Genomic DNA, 18,883 nt, shown 5'->3' with positions numbered 1-18,883 from the left:
AGAAAACACTCCCATTTACCATTGCAACAAAAAGAAAAAAATATCTAGGAATAAACTTACCTAAGGAGACAAAAGACCTGTATGCAGAAAATTATAAGACACTGATGAAAGAAATTAAAGTTGAAACAAATAGATGGAGAGATATACCCATGTTCTTGGATTGGAAGAACCAACATTGTGAAAATGACTCTTCCACCCAAAGCAATCTACAGATTCAATGCAATCCCTATCAAACTACCACTGGCATTTTTCACAGAACTAGAATAAAAAAATTCACAATTTATATGGAAACACAAAAGACCCCGAATAGCCAAAGCAATCTTAAGAATGAAAAACGGAGCTGGAGGAATCAGGTTCCCTGACTTCAGACTATACAACAAAGCTACAGTAATCAAGACAGCATGGTACTGGAACAAAACAGAAATATAGATCAATGGAACAGGATAGAAAGACCAGAGATAAACTCACACACATATGGTCAACTTATCTTTGATAAAGGAGGCAGGAATGTACAGTGGAGAAAGGACAGCCTCTTCAATAATTGGTGCTGTGGAAATTGGACAGGTACATGTAAACGTATGAGATTAGAACACTCCCTAACACCATACACAAAAATAAGCTCAAAATGGATTAAAGATCTAAATGTAAGGCGAGAAACTATCAAACTCTTAGAGGAAAACATAGGCAGAACACTCTATGACATAAATCACAGCAAGATCCTTTTGGACCCACCTCCTAGAGAAATGGAAATAAAAACAAAAATAAACAAATGGGACCTAATGAAACTTCAAAACTTTGCACAGCAAAGGAAGCCATAAATAAGACAACTCTCAGAATGGGAGAAAATATTTGCAAATGAAGCAACTTTTTCAATTGGATTAATCTCCAAAATTTACAAGCAGCTCATGCAGCTCAATAACCAAAAAGCAAACAACCCAATCCAAAAATGGGCAGAAGACCTGAATCGACATTTCTCCAAAGACATACAGATTGCCATCAAACACATGAAAGAATGCTCAACATCATTAAAAATTAGAAATATTCAAATGAAAACTACAATGAGATATCATCTCACTCTGGTCAGAATGGCCATCATCAAAAAGTCTAGAAACAATAAATGCTGGAGAGGGTGTGGAGAAAAGGGAACACTCTTGCACAGCTTGTGGGAATATAAATTGATACAGCCATTATGGAGAACAGTATGTAGCTTCCTTAAAAAACTACAAATAGAACTACCATATGACCCAGCAATCCCACTACTGGATATATACCCTGAGAAAACCGTAATTCAAAAAGAGTCATGTACCAAAATGTTCATTGTAGCTCTATTTACAATAGCCAGGCGATGGCAACAACCTAAGTGTCCATCATCAGATGAATAGATAAAGAAGATGTGGTACATATATAAAATGGAATATTACTCAGCCATAAAAAGAAATGAAATTGACTTATTTGTAGTGAGGTGCATGGATCTAGAGTCTGTCATACAGAGTGAAGTAAGTCAGAAAGAGAAAGACAAATACCGTATGCTAACACATATATATGGAATCTAAGAAAAAAATGTCATGAAGAACGTAGGGGTCAGATGGGAATAAAGACACAGACCTACTAGAGAATGGACTTGAGGATATGGGGAGTGGGAAGGGTAAGCTGTGACAAAGTGAGAGAGTGGCGTGGACATATATACACTACCAAATGTAAAATAGATAGTGGGAAGCAGCCTCATAGCACAAGGAAGTCAGCTCGGTGGTCTGTGACCACCTAGAGCGGTTGGATAGGGAGGGTGGGAGGGAGGGAGATGCAAGAGGGAAGAGATATGGGAACATATGTATATGTATAACTGATTCTTTTTGTTATAAAGCAGAAACTAACACACTATTGTAAAGCAATTATAATCCAATAAAGATGTAAAAAAAAAAAAAAAACTAAACATAGAATTATGATATGACCCAGCAATCCCACTACTGGGCACATACCCTGAGAAAACCATATTCAAAAAGACACATGCACCGCACCCCAATGTTCACTGCAGCACTATTTACAATAGCCAGGTCATGGAAGCCACCTAAATGCCCATTGACAGATGAATGGATAAAGAATATGTGGTACATATATACAATGGAATATTACTCAGCCAGAAAAAGGAACGTAATTGGGTCATTTGTTGAGACATGGATGAATCTAGAGACTGTCATACAGAGTGAAGTAAGTCAGAAAGAGAAAAACAAATATCACATATTAACGCATGTATGTGGAACCTAGAAAAATGGTACAGATGGACTGGTTTGCAGGGCAGAAATTGAGACACATGTGGAGAACAGATGTATGAACACTAGGGGAGGAAAGTGGAAGTGGGCAGGGTAGAGGTGACGAATTGGGAGATTGGGATTGATATGTATACACTGATGTGTATGAAATGGATGACTAATAAGAACCTGCAGTATATAAAAAAAATAGTGAGGGAAGCTGTGTATGTGGATAAGGTAGGAGGTATATAGGAGCTCTCTGTACCTTCTGCTCAGTTTTTCTGTGAAGCTAACACTGATCTAAAAAAGTAAAGTCTACTAAAAATGTTGGTAAAACTGGTTTGGGAGAGAAGATAAAACATCCAATTTAAAACATACTAAGGAGATCACCTTCCTCCCCATGGATAAACCAGAAATACAGCTACACGTGGAACAACCCCTACAGAACACCTACTGAATGCTGGCAGAAGACCCCAGACCTCCCAAACGGCAAGAAACTCCCCACATACCTGGGTAGGGCAAAGCGGAGAGATTCCCGCACAGAGGATCGGTGCCGAGCGGCACTCACCCGCCCAAGACGCTTGTCTGCTCGCCCGCCAGGGCGGGCGGCGCTGGAAGCTGAGGCTCGGGCTTCGGTCAGAGCGCAGGGAAAGGACTGCGGCTGGCGGCGAGAACTCAGCCTGAAGGGGGCTAATGTGCCACAGCTAGCCGGCAGGGAGTCCGGGAAAACTCTGGAGCTGCCGAAGAGGCAAGAGACTTTTTCTTCCCTCTTGGTTTCCTGGTGCGCGAGGAGAGGGGATTAAGAGCGCTGCTTAAAGGGGCTCCACAGACGGGCGCGAGTCACGACTGAAAGCGCGGAGCCCAGTGACGGGCGTGGGACGCTGGGGCTGCTGCTGCCGCCACCAAGAAGCCTGTGTGCGAGCGCAGGTCACTGTCCACACCGCCCTTCCGGGAGCCTGTGCAGCCCGCCACTGCCGGGGTCCTGGGATCCAGGGGCGGCTTCCCTGGGAGAACGCACGGCGCGCCTCGGGCTGGTGCAACGTCACGCCGAACTCTGCCGCTGCAGGCTCGCCCCGCACTCCGTGCTGCTCCCTCCCTCCCGGCCTGAGTGAGCCAGAGTCCCCGAAGAGGCTGCTCCTTTAACCCTGTCCTGTCTGAGCGAAGAACAGACGCCCTCCGGCGACATACACGCAGAGGCGGGGCCAAATCCAAAGCTGATACCCAGGAGCTGTGAGAACAAAGAAGAGAAAGGGAAACCTCTCCCAGCAGCCTCAGAAGCAGCGGATTAAAGCTCCACAATCAACTTGATGTACCCTGCATCTGTGGAATACATGAATAGACAACAAATCATCCCAAATAGAGGAGCCAGGAGTCAGTGCTGTGCCTCTGAGGTGGGAGAGCCAACTTCAGGACACTGGTCCACAAGAGACCTCCCAGCTCCACATAATATCAAACGGCGAAAATCTTCCAGAGATCTCCATCTCAACACCAGCACCCAGCTTCACTCAACGACCAGCAAGCTACAGTGCTGGACACCCTATGCCAAACAACTAGCAAGACAGAAACACAACGCCACCCATTATCAGAGAGGTGGCCTAAAATCATAAAATGTCCGCAGACACCCCAAAACACACCACCAGACGTGGACCTGCCCACCAGAAAGACAAGATCCAGCCTCATTCACCAGAACACAGGCACTAGTCCCTTCCACCAGGAAGCCTACACAACCCACTAAACCAACCTTAGCCACTGGGGACAGACACCAAAAACAACGGGAACTACGAACCTGCAGCCTGCAAAAAGGAGACCCCAAACACAGTAACATAAGCAAAATGAGAAGACAGAAAAACACACAGCAGGAGAAGGAACAAGATAAAAACCCACCAGACCTAACAAATGAAGAGGTAATAGGCAGTCTACATGAAAAAGAATTCAGAATAATGATGGTAAAGATGATCCAAGATTCTATTTCCCAGATCCAAAATCTTGGAAATAGAATAGACAAAATGCAAGAAACAGTTAACAAGGACCTAGAAGAACTAAAGATGAATCAAGCATCGATTAAAAACACAATACATGAAATAAAAAATTCTTTGGATGGGATCAATAGCAGAATAACTGAGGCAGAAGAACGGATAAGTGAGGTGGAAGATAAAATAGTGGAAATAACTGCTGCAGAGCAAAATAAAGAAAAAAGAATGAAAAGAACAGAGGACAGACTCAGAGACCTCTGGGACAACATTAAACGCAACAACATTCGAATTATAGGTGTTCCAGAAGAAGAAGAGAAAAAGAAAAGGACTGAGAAAATATTTGAAGAGATTATAGTTGAAAACTTCCCTAATATGGGAAAGGAAATAGTTAATCAAGTCCAGGAAGCACAGAGAGTCCCATACAGAATAAACCCAAGGAGAAATACGCCAAGACACATATTAATCAAACTGTCAAAAATTAAACACAAAGAAATCATATTAAAAGCAGCAAGGCAAAAACAACAAATAACACACAAGGGAATCCCCATCAGGATAACAGCTGATCTCTCAGCAGAAACTCTACAAGCCAGAAGGGAGTGGCAGGACATAATTAAAGTGATGAAGGAGAAAAACCTGCAACCAAGATTACTCTACCCAGCAAGGATCTCATTCAGATTTGATGGAGAAATTAAAACGTTTACAGACAAGCAAAAGCTCAGAGAGTTCAGCACCACCAAACCAGCTTTACAACAAATGCTAAAGGAACTTCTCTAGGCAAGAAACACAACAGAAGGAAAAGAACTACAATAACGAACCCAAAACAATTAAGAAAATGGGAATAGGAACATACATATCGATAATTACCTTAAATGTAAATGGACTAAATGCTCCCACCAAAAGACACAGATTGGCTGAATGGATACAAAAACAAGACCCATATATATGCTGTCTACAAGAGACCCACTTCAGACCTAGAGACACATACAGACTGAAAGTAAGGGGATGGAAAAAGATATTCCATGCAAATGGAAACCAAAAGAAAGCTGGAGTAGCAATTCTCATATCAGACAAAATAGACTTTAAAATAAAGACTACTAGAAGAGACAAAGAAGGACACTACATAATGATCAAGGGATCCATCCAAGAAGAAGATATAACAATTGTAAATATTTATGCACCCAACATAGGAGCACCTCAATACATAAGGCAAATACTGACAGCCATAAAAGGAGAAATCGACAGTAACACAATCATAGTAGGGGACTTTAACACCCCACTTTCACCAATGGACAGATCTTCCAAACTGAAAATAAATAAGGGAACACTAGCTTTAAATGATACATTAAACAAGATGGACTTAATTGATATTTACAGGACATTCCGTCCAAAAACAACAGAATACACATTTTTCTCAAGTGCTCATGGAACATTCTCCAGGATAGATCATATCTTGGGTCACAAATCAAGCCTTGGTAAATTGAAGAAAATTGAAATTGTATCAAGTGTCTTTTCTGACCACAATGCTATGAGACTGGATATCAATTACAGGAAAAGAGCTGTAAAAAATACAAACACATGGAGGCTAAACAATACACTACTTAATAACGAAGTGATCACTGAAGAAATCAAAGAGGAAATTAAAAAATACCTAGAAACAAATGACAATGGAGACACGACGACCCAAAACCTATGGGATGCATCAAAAGCAGTTCAAAGAGGGAAGTTTATAGCAATACAATCCCACCTTAAGAAACAGGAAACATCTCGAATAAACAACCTAACCTTGCAGCTAAAGCAATTAGAGAAAGAAGAACAAAAACACCCCAAAGTTAGCAGAAGGAAAGAAATCATAAAAATCAGATCAGAAATAAATGAAAAAGAAATGAAGGAAATGATAGCAAAGATCAATAAAACTAAAAGCTGGTTCTTTGAGAAGATAAACAAAATTGATAAACCATTAGCCAGACTCATCAAGAAAAGAAGGGAGAAGACTCAAATCAATAGAATTAGAAATGAAAAAGGAGAAGTAACAACTGACACTGCAGAAATACAAAAGATCATGAGAGATTACTACAAGCAACTCTATGCCCATAAAATGGACAACCTGGAAGAGATGGACAAATTCTTAGAAATGCACAACCTGCCAAGACTGACTCAGGAAGAAATAGAAGATATGAATAGACCAATCACAAGCACTGAAATTGAAACTGTGATTAAAAATCTTCCATCAAACAAAAGTCCAGGACCAGATGGCTTCACAGGCGAATTCTATCAAACATTTAGAGAAGAGCTAACACCCATCCTTCTCAAATTCTTCCAAACAATATCAGAGGAAGGAACACTCCCAAACTCATTCTACGAGTCCACCATCACCTTGATACCAAAACCAGGCAAGGATGTCACAAAGAAAGAAAACTACAGGCCAATATCACTGATGAACATAGATGCAAAAATCCTCAACAAAATACTAGCAAAGAGAATCCAACAGCACATTAAAAGGATCATACACCATGATCAAGTGGGGTTTATTCCAGGAATGCAAGGATTCTTCAATATACGCAAATCAATCAATGTGATACACCATATTAACAAGTTGAAGGAGAAAAACCATATGATCATCTCAATAGATGCAGAGAAAGCTTTCGACAAAATTCAACACCCATTTATGATAAAAACCCTGCAGAAAGTAGGCATAGAGTGAACTTTCCTCAACATCATAAAGGCCATATATGACAAACCCACAGCCAACATTGTCCTCAATGGTGAAAAACTGAAACCATTTCCACTAAGATCAGGAACAAGACAAGGCTACCCACTCTCACCAGTCTTATTCAACATAGTTTTGGAAGTTTTAGCCACAGCAATCAGAGAAGAAAAGGAAATAAAAGGAATCCAAATTGGAAAAGAAGAAGTAAAGCTGTCACTGTTTGCAGATGACATGATACTATACATAGAGAATCCTAAAGATGCTACCGAAAAACTACTAGAACTAATCAATGAATTTAGTAAAGTAGCAGGATACAAAATTAATGTACAGAAATCTCTGGCATTCCTGTACACTAATGATGAAAAATCTGAAAATGAAATCAAGAAAACACTCCCATTTACCATTGCAACAAAAAGAATAAAATATCTACGAATAAACCTACCTAAGGAGACAAAAGACCTGTATGCAGAAAATTATAAGACACTGATGAAAGAAATTAAAGATGATACAAATAGATGGAGAGATATACCATGCTCCTGGATTGGAAGAATCAATATTGTGAAAATGACTCTACTACCCAAAGCAATCTACAGGTTCAATGCAATCCCTATCAAAGTACCACTGGCATTTTTCACAGAACTAGAACAAAAAATTTCAAAATTTGTTTGGAAAAACAAAAGACCCCGAATAGCCAAAGGGATCTTGAGAACGAAAAACGGAGCTGTAGGAATCAGGCTCCCTGACTTCAGAGTATACTACAAAGCTACAGTAATCAAGACAGTGTGGTACTGGCATAAAAACAGAAAGATAGATCAGTGGATCAGGATAGAAAGCCCAGAGATAAACCCACGCACATATGGCCAACTTATCTTTGATAAAGGAGGCAGGAATGTACAGTGGAGAAAGGACAGCCTCTTCAATAAGTGGTGCTGGGAAAACTGGACAGGGACATGTAAAAGTTTGAGATTAGATCATTACCTAACACCATACACAAAAATAAGATCAAAATGGATTAAAGACTTAAATATAAGGCCAGAAACTATCAAACTCTTAGAGGAAAACATAGGTAGAACACTCTATGACATAAATCAAAGCAAGATCCTTTTGGACCCACCTCCTAGAGAAATGGAAATAAAAACAAAGATAAACAAATGGGACCTAATGAAACTTCAAAGCTTTTGCACAGCAAAGGAAACCATAAACAAGACCAAAACACAACCCTCAGAATGGGAGAAAATATTTGCAAATGAAGCAACTGACAAGGGATTAATCTCCAAAATTTATAAACATCTCCTGCAGCTCAATAGCAAAAAAACAAACAACCCAATCCAAAAATGGGCAGAAGACTTAAATAGGCATTTCTCCAAAGAAGATATACAGACTGCCAACAAACACATGAAAGAATGCTCAACATCATTAATCATTAAAGAAATGCAAATCATAACTACAATGAGATATCATCTCACACCAGTCAGAATGGCCATCATCAAGAAATCTAGAAACAATAAATGCTGGAGAGGGTGTGGAAAAAAGGGAACACTCTTGCACTGCTGGTGGGAATGTGAATTGGTACAGCCAGTATGGAGAACAGTATGGAGGTTCCTTAAAAAACTAAAAATAGAACTACCATATGACCCAGCAATCCCACTACTAGGCATATACCCTGAGAAAACCATAATTCCCAAAGAGACATGTACCAAAATGTTCATTGCAGCTCTATTCACAATAGCCCGGAGCTGGAAGCAACCTAAGTGTCCATCATCGGATGAATGGATAAAGAAGATGTGGCACATATATACAATGGAATATTACTCAGCCATAAAAAGAAACGAAACTGAGCTATTTGTAATGAGGTGGATAGACCTAGAGTCTGTCATACAGAGTGAAGTAAGTCAGAAAGAGAAAGACAAATATCGTATGCTAACACATATATACGGAATTTAAAAAAAAAAGTCATTAAGGACCTAGGAGCAAAACGGGAATAAAGACACAGACCTACTTGAGAATGGACTTGAGGATATGGGGAGGGGGAAGTGTAAGCTGTGACAAAGCGAAAGAGAGGCATGGACATATATACACTACCAAACGTAAGGTAGATAGATAGTGGGAAGCAGCCACAGAGCACAGGGAGATCAGCTCGGAGCTTTGTGACCGCCTGGAGGGGTGGGATGGGGAGGGTGGGAGGGAGGGAGATGCATGAGGGAAGGGATGTGGGAACAGATGTATATGTATGACTGATTCAGTTTGTTATAAAGCAGAAACTAATTAAAAAATTTAAAAAAAATTAAATAAAACATACTAAGTTTGAGGTGCCTAAAAGAGACACTTGCTGAGAGGGTGAAAGAGATACTGTTAACTCTGTCAAATAACACTGTTTGATGTGTTAAATACTGTCATACTGTTATTTGGTAGAAAATTTCCTATAAAAATACTATGGATACTAAAAAGTTATTTCGATAAAAAAAAAATCACCTAATTATTTAATAAATAAATTGGTTGTTAATGGCCCATTTTACAATATAAGTCCTGGTGACCAGGTATATACTAACCTGTCTTCTTTTCTGTACTAATAAAGCTAACAAGCACATTATTGTACTATAGTTTTGCAAGATGCTGCCACTGGGGAAACGGTAAAGTATACACAGGAGCCCTGTGTGTTATTTCTGACCACTGCATGTCAATCAGTAATGATCTCAAAATACAGTTTAATGAAAAAAAACCAATTAACCAAAGAACAAGGGGATGGGTGATAGGTAATAAGATAAGGAAATCCTTTCTCTTTCTCTGTGAAAGAATTTGACCTTGGAATAGCATTTTAGCTCTGTTCCCCTGGTAACCACCCAAGAAAGTATGTCAACTGTGTTTCTGAACAATCTTATTTATGTTTCTGACTGCCTTGGTAACATGCTCAAAAGATTCATCAGCTGCATGATGAGGCAACATTGCTTAAGATAAAAATGACTCCTGATTGGTAAAGTGTATTTACACTGGGCAAGTCCCTTGCAGGAACCTTGGAAACTCAGCTGTTCTCATAGGCTGTTACAAGATACATTAGATCTGATAGGGCCTAGGGCTTCAAAGCCATCATGAGTCTTGCTTCCTTGTACCTGAGCTATCATTTGAAACATCTGAGGAGACAGCTGCTGAATAGTTGTATGCACCTCTGGAAAGACCACTCCCACTGAAGGGAAATATCTGACAAAGACCAGCTGGCACACTGCACTCCTTGTATCTATTCAAAACATAAATGAAACAATAAAATGGTGTGAAGCCAGCTGAAATTATGGCTGCTGGGCCAGAAGATACTTCTGGATACTTGGAGGATGTGGAGGATAATGGCCCCAAAGTTACACCTATCTAATCTTAGCTATATATTCTTGGATAGAAGGTATAAGATCTAAATTTTTCTGTATGTTAAGATGCATGGGTACGTTTATTAATCATAATTTTTTACCTTTACCTCTTGGGACAGAAAATGCTCACTTCAACTTAAAGACTATTCTCAGATTTGTCCTTCTGTGTGGGCCATTGTTACCTGGTGTCTGGAGGCCTTGAGAACACACAGAATCACATGCCTTATGAGCATAGTGCTTTAGACACAGGAGGAAATCTGTAAGGGGTATCTTGAAATCTTTACAAAATATATTCTATGCTAGCAAGAGATTAATATGCCACAATTTGCTAAGTCACATTTCTTGGGCTGATGTATTGCTGAGCCAAGAAATGAAAGAAAGTATTAATGTAATGTCATAAATAATGTGAATGAGAATAGAATAAGTGTGGATTACTTGTTAGAACTGGATCAATTTTAAATGTTTCAAAATATGTGCTCCTTAAACCTAGCCAATGATTTTAGTCCTATAGCACAAGATTAGATTTGGGTTTCAATGTTATTAATTGGTAGAGGTATAATGATATGCAGTACTGATTACACATGCATGTTGTTATGTATTAGACAATTCATTAATTAAACCTCTTATAGGAAAAATTTTAAAGATGATGTAAGGATTCAAACCATGGGGATGACGTGCAGTGTGACCCCTGAAGTCTACTGGTGGTAGCAAGCAGTGTGCTTCCAAGTGGGGTCATCTGAAGACACAAAGCTGTGCCACAGCTCTGGTACACAGCTGAGCAACGATGAACATAGCATATAGCGAGAATGTAGAGTCTGTGCTCAGGATAAATTTCTTTTTTTAAATTAATTTATTTTATTTTATTTATTTTTGGCTGTGCTGGGTCTTCGTGGCTGTGTGCAGGCTTTCTCTAGTTGCAGCGACTGGGGGCTACTCTTCGTGGCAGTGTGTTGGCTTCTCATTGTGGTGGTTTCTCTCGTTGTGGAGAACAGGCTCTAGGCATGTGGGCTTCAGTAGTTGTGGTTTGTGGGCTCTAGAGTGCAGGCTCAGTAGTTGTGGCACACAGATTTAGTTGCTCCGTGGCCTGTGGGATCTTCCCGGACCAGGGCTGGAACCCGTGTCCCTTGCATTGGCAGGCGGATTCTTAACCACTGTGCTACCAGGGAAGCCCAGGATAAAAGTTCTTAACAGCATGAAACAACTGAACTGAGTTTTATATCAGTTTTGATATGAATTTTATCAATCTGAGTTTGATGAAATTCAGCCAGTCCTTTCAGAGGCATTCCCTACCTACAGAACCATTGTTTGACACACCTAAATTCACCAAGGAATGTTTAGGAGCAGCTAAATTAAGATACTGTGACCAAAAGGCTAAGGGATAGTTTAAAGCATCTAGAGGTTTAGTAAAATTTAATTTATGTTTGGGAGAATAAGAAAAATAGCTCTGATGGAGGACATCCCACATCACTGCAATTCCTGACTCCCTTCAGATCTGCTTGTGTCCTTTGGTACCAAGTAAATCATATTTCACAGAGACCTTGAAAACTGTGATAGTGACTTGAAAGAGACTTGAGCTGATACTTCACAAAAGAACATATACAAGTGGCCCATGAGCACCTGAAAAGGGTCTCAAAATCATTAGTCTTCAGGGAAATACGAATTGAAAGTACAATGAGATGCCATTATGCACTCAGTAAAAGGCTAAAAGGAAAGAGATGACAGTGCCAAGTGTTGGTGAACATGTGGGAACTCTCCTGCATTGCTCCTGGGAGTGTAAAATGAGAAAACCACTTTGGAAAGCTAGTTAATAGTTTGTTATAAAGTTAAACGTCACCTACTGTTATGGACTGAATGTTTGTGTTCCTCCCAAAATGCATATGTTGAAGTCCTAACCCCCAGTAGATGGCATTTGAAAATGAGGCTTTGGGGAAGTAATCAGGGCTAGTTGAGGTCATGAGGGTGGGGCCCTCATGATGGGATTACGGCCCTTATAAGAAGAGACACTAGGGAGCTTGCTCTCTCTCTCTTTCCTGCACTCACAAAGAGATCATGTGAGCACACAGCAAGATGGCAGCTGCCTACAAGCCAAGAGAAGAAGCCTCAGAATAAACCCGACTTTGCTGGTGCCTTAACCTTACACTTCTCAGATCAGACTTCCCAGGACTCTTTAGCCTCAAGAACAGTGAGAAATAAATTTCTGTTGTTTAAACCACCCAGTCTGTGTATTTTGTTATGGTAGCCCAAGCAGAGTAATACACCTACCCCACAACCAGTTGTTCTAGCCTTAGGTATTTACTCAAGAGAAATAAATCGATGCCCACCAAAAGACGTGTGCACCAATGTTCGTGGGAGCTTTATTCATAATAACTTAGAAACAATCCAAGTGTGCATCAACAGGTGAATGCATAAATACTGTTGTACATTTGTGCAATGAAATACTACACAGTGGGACTTCCCTGGTGGTCTAGTGGTTAAGAATCCACCTTACAATGTGGGAGATGTGGGTTTGATCCCTGGATGGAGAACTAAGATTCCACATTCAGCAGGGCAACTAAGCCCGTGCAGTGCAACTACTGAGCCTGCACGCCACAACTAAGAGAGCCTGCACACAGCAACTAGAGAGGAGCCCACATACCACAATGAAGAGCCCACATGCCACAACTAAGACCCGATGAAGCAAAAAATAAACTTAATGAAATAAATATTTTTAAAAGAATGTAAATTCTATTGATATTGGGTATTTTTTAAAAAAGAAAAAATACTACACAGTAATGAAAAGAAGTATCGATACACAGACCATAATAAATTAATCTCATAAATAATACGTTGAGGGAGAGAAGTGAGACACAAAAAGTACATACTATAAGATTCCATTTATATGAAGTTTTAGAACTGGCAAAACTAATATACAGCAAAAAATATCAGAAGAGTGGGTGCTTCTGGGTGGGTGGTTTTGAGTGGGAAGTAGTTTGAGGGAACTTTCTGGGATAATGAGAATGTTCCATGTTTTATTTGGGGTCAAACAAATTTATCAAATTTGACGAAAATGTACTCTTACAAATCTGCATTTAAAAAAGAGAATAAATGAAAAGACAAGAAGCTTCATTAACATGACTGTTTCAAGTTGTTGTTTTGTCCAGTTTGTGATATTGTGATTTATAATAAGAAATATATATATGATCTTCAACCAGTTTCTGGCACAGAGCTCCCAAAACCCTTGGGATTTCCTAAGTGGTAAGAGAGATAAATGTGTCTTTTGATATTCATAACAAGCTCTTGTCAACCACACCAGACCTTATGTTAATGAACTAATTTTTGGAAAACACCTAAAGATGGGGGCAGGTTGCCAGGGAACAACCCATGTTATTAGAGGGTTGAAGTAGCCCCATCCCTGCTCCCCAATATCAAGGGAGGGAAGAGGGGCTGGAGAGCTGGAGATTGAGTTCAATCATCAATGACCAATGATTTCATCAATCATGCCTATGTAATGAAGCCTCTATAAAATCTCAAAATGACTGGGGTTCAGAGTGTCCAGGTTGGTGAACTTGTGGAGTTGCTGGGAGAGAGGTGCTGAGAGAGAGCAAGAAAACTCTGCATCCTTTCCCCATACCTTGTCCTATGCCTCTCTTCCATTGGGCTGTTTCTGTATTATATCCTTTTATAGTAAACTGGTGATTTGGTAAGCAAAATGTTTTCCTGAATTCTGTGAGCAGCTGTAGAAAATTAATCAAACTTGAGGAGGGGGGTGCATAAACCCCTGATTTATAGCCAGTAGGCCAGAGTCACAGGTAACAACCTGAACTTGAGATTGGTGTCTGAAGTGGGGGTGGAATTTGGGGTGGTGGACAATCTTGTAGGACTGAAGCCTTAACTTGTGGCATCTGATATCATCTCCAGGTAGCCTGTGTCACAATTGAGTTAACAGCTTGGTGGTGTTAGAAAAAATACAGGTTGGACATTTAATGCGCCCTCCTGTGGATGAATATGGAGCAGAGCTGAAGACAAAGTTGACGTCAGTGAGTAAGCCCAGTAAGTTTCTCTGGTTGGCATCCATTTTGAAATACTTTTCACATCATCTCTTGCAGAACGGTGCTTGCTTTAAAAAAAAAGGTGTGTGTGTGTGTGTGTGTGGTGTGTGTGTGTGGCATTTTAATCATTCAATATTTTCTTTACCAGCGCCTTAATTGCATTGTTCTCACCATACACTCTTTCTTGAAAGCAGTACATTATTTGACAGTTTGTTGACTAGATGAGAAGGGACAGTGAAACTACCACGACTCTCCAATTGTAGAAGTATCTGGTCTCAGAGACTGCTAAGGGCCTATATACCCCATTTCTAACAGAAATGTGACTAACGACAGGGAAACCCCATGTGTGGGGTCTTTCATTAATCAGAAAAGAAGTCTTCCTAGAAAAGATTCGTTTCAGTAGTCCTAGACTGTGGTACTCCAGAGAGTTTGACACCATTGGGCACTGAACCATTTTAAGAGTCCTCTGGTGAGTGGGAAGAGGGTTATTTGAAGGGAATGAAAATAGGAGAGAACCTTCCTTGCTCAAGAGAACACAAATGGAAATTGTGGCCTAGACATTCATTCCCTTACAACTATCAGTAACTATGCACTCTTGGGAAAGTCTTAATTAACCACAGGTACCTGCAAACTCTAGAAAAACTCATGAAAAGGTACATCAGCATGTACAGAGTATGTACAGCAGCATTTTTTCCAAGATTTTTATTGTGGTAAAATACACATAAAATTTACCATCTTAACCATTTTCAAGTGTACAGTTCAGTGGTATTAAATATATCCACAGTCTTGTGCAACCATCACCACCATCCATCTCCAGAACTCTTCATCTTGTAAATCTAAAACTCTGTACCAATTAAATAATAATTCCCCACAGCACCTCCCCCCAGCCCCAGGCAACCACCATTCTGCTTTCTGTTTCCATGATTCTGACTATTCAAATAACCTCATATAAGTAGAATAATAGAGTATTTGTCTTTCTGTGACTGGTTTATTACAGCAGCATGTTTTTTAAAGCTACTATTACTCTTACTTGAAAATGAAAAACAAACAAATAAATTTTGAGATAGTCTATCATGAGTCATTTGGTTAACGAGAGAGAAAGGATTTTGTTTAACCTTGTTTTCTGTTTCATGTTTCTTGTTCTGCTTCTCTTCTCTGGCCTTCTCGTATGTTACTTAAACATTTTTTAGACTTCCCCCTTGATTTATATAGTCTTCTTCAGTATATCATTTTGTATAATTTTTTAGTGATTCCTCTAGGTATACACACATAACTTAGCAAAGTACAGAAACCTCAATTCCACTGAGGTCCCTCTGTCTCCCCACTTTTTAAAATATAATTGTCTTAAGTCTTTCCTCTGTATACATTGGGCACCAATCGTGCTATCATTTTACTTCAACCATCACTTCTCTTTTAAGAAACTCATAGTTAGGAGAGTCAATTTTAGTTTTCCCTATTTTTACCCACTCTGATGTTCTTTTTTTTTCTCTCTACAGTTCCAAGACTTCTTCTGTTATCATTTACTTTGTTTAGAATACTTCCTTTAGTTATTCTTTAAGGGTAGTTCTGCTAGCAATGAATACTCTTGGTTATCCTTTGTCTGAGAATGTCTTTATTTCCCTTTTACTCCTGAATTGTATTTTCACCAGATATAGAATTCATGGTTGACAGTTCCTTTTCTTTCCATTTGAGAAAAACATGCTGCTTCCTTTGGCTTCCACAGTTCAGATGAGTGGGGGGTGGTTTCCCACTGGTGTTTGGTTACAGTAAGGTGGGTATTACCAAAAAAATTCTCTGTGTTAGGCCACCATTTTCCCCAGTTTCAACTAAGGGAAATAGGCTTTTCTTAGAGTTTTGTTTTTTTCTTGTCTGGGTCTGTTGTTGGTTCTGGCTTGTAAGCTTCTGCAACACCCTAGCTGAGACATACAGGAGGTGATAAGGAAAACAAGGGAATTTACCACATGTCCTTCCCTGGCTCTAAAGTTCTCAGTTTGCCTTCTTCCTTCCACATTTCAGTCTTCCTGTGCTTGTTTGTTGTGTTATGTCCATGGATTTTTAATTGTAAAAGGGATGACATGGGAGGAATGGGGCTACTCCATTTTGGGTCAAACCCCAGGTATGGAGTTTTCCTCAACATTTTATTATGAAAATTTTCAAATACAAAGTAAAGTTGAAAGAATTTTACAGTGAACGCCCATATACCATCACCTAGATTCTACCAATAACATATTACTAAATTTGTTTTATCACGGTTCTTAAAAGATAAAACTTGGAAACAACACAAATGTCCATTGACAGTATAATAAGTAAAGCTACCTGCAATAATGGGGATAAATCTGACAAAAAATATGACTATATGACTCTATTTTATAAAGTTAAAAACAAGTAAAACTATTACGTAAGGATGTATGAGTAGGTAGTAAAACCATAAAGAAAAGCACAAAAAGGTCTATCTCAAAAGTCATGATAGTAGCTGATTAGTGATTAGGAAGAAGGTACTGAGTGTTAGTAGGGGGCTACCTCTCAAGTTGGATAGATGTTTACAGGGGTGATCTCTTTATAATCATGTGTTACACTGGATTATATGTTCTAATTGGCTTTCTGTATGTATATTTCACATTTTTTAATGTATGAGAAATATGATTCTATTTTTGTTTCATACTCACAAATGTGTATATGCACATACAACAGCATATATGAATAGCATATAAACATGTAACCAATGTTTCTGTTGGATTTATTTCTTTATTACATGTTTCTTCATTCCATATACTGTGTGTAAATTTTTTTAACAATGAATGCATTATTTTCATAGACAGGATAAACAACAAAGCACTTTTCTCTTTAAAAAATTGTGCATATACAGTATTTCAAAATGATACCAAAAGTTTTAACATTTCAATAGGAAATGGGCAAAGTACATATACAGGCAATTACTATATCTGCATGGTTCAGTAAATATGATATTATATTTAATTTCAAATTAAATATAAAATTTGCTCTATTAAATAAAAAAGAGCATTTTTTAAATCGTTAAAAAGAAAAAACCCAGAGTGGGCATGGGTGTCAGAAACTGCTTATGGAAATATAAATTGTAAAATCTTCCTGGAAGGCAACTAGGCAATGTACTTAGAATTCTACCAGTCCTTGATCCAGCAATTCAACTTCAGGGAATTTAAACTAAAAAGTAATTTTCGAGCTTCCCTGGTGGCGCAGTGGTTGAGAGTCCGCCTGCTGATGCAGGGGACACGGGTTCATGCCCTGGTCTGGGAAGATCCCACATGCCGCAGAGTGGCTAGGCCCGTGAGCCATGGCCACTGAGCCTGCGCGTCCAGAGCCTGTGCTCCGCAACGGGAGAGGCCACAATAGTGAGAGGCCCGTGTACTGCAAAAAAAAAAAAAAAAGAAACGAATTTTCGAGCTTCCCTGGTGGAGCAGTGGTTGAGAATCTGCCTGCCAATGCAGGGGACACGGGTTCGAGCCCTGGTCTGGGAGGATCCCACATGCCACGGAGCGACAGGGACCTTGAGCCACAACTACTGAGCCTGTGCGTCTGGAGCCTGTGCTCTGCAACAAGAGAGGCCGAGATAGTGAGAGGCCCGCGCACCGCAATGAAGAGTGGTCCCCGCTCACCGCAAGTAGAGAAAGCCCTCGCACAGAAACAAAGACCCAACACAGCCAAAAATAAATAAATAAATAAATAAATAAATAAATAAATAAAATAATTTTAAAAGATATAGCTACAAGGATATTAATGGAGCAAAAAACTAGAAAAAAATATAACTAACAGTAGGGGTAAAATATTAGGTAAAAACATTTAAATAAATAAGTTTAAATATGTTTAACAAAAGAATTTATTTAAATGCAATGGTTTGTACTGAAGTCACTGAAAACACTACTAACGGATAATATTTATTGGCAAGTTCAAATATTCAAGGCATATTCTTAAGTGGGGAAATAACCCACACATAATTGTAACCAATATAGGTTACAATTGCTATCTGCAATATTCCATTTTGTTAAAAACAGATTGGTGTGACTATCAGAGAGATTAATATGGAGTTCAAAGGGCTGCTAAAAGATGTTCACCAAAATGTTAACCATTTATTTTTGTGTGGTGGCATCAAGTGCATCTTTCTTTATTTTATTTATCAAACCTTCTAAATGGGCCATGTGTTTCTTTACCAAAATAAAAATTTGTTGGTTTCTCGGTGCCTGAAATGGCCCTCCTCTCCTGCACTGCCTCTGACTCTTCCCTCCATTCTCACTCTCTCAGTGAGGCCTGCGAGGAGCCACCCTACTCACTTTCCCAAATGAGCCCCAAATCCCCACCACACTGCTCTTCTTTCACTTTTTCCCATAACACTTATCTCCTAAAATGTTATATAATGATATTCATGGCTTATTGTCTGCTCTCTACCTCCTTCCCCCACCCCCACCTCCAAAAACTCTTCTCCAGAGCAATGATCTCTCTTTTGCCCACTGAGGTATTTCAAATCCTTTACAATGGGGCTTGGCACATAGCAGGTGATCCATACATTTTTTTTCGAATATAAATTTCTTTCTTTATTTTTGGC

This window comes from Mesoplodon bidens (assembly GCF_964165515.1).
Source record: "Mesoplodon bidens genome assembly, contig: HAP1_SCAFFOLD_227, whole genome shotgun sequence".
NCBI lineage: Eukaryota > Metazoa > Chordata > Mammalia > Artiodactyla > Ziphiidae > Mesoplodon > Mesoplodon bidens.
This window is presented reverse-complemented; position numbering follows the sequence as displayed.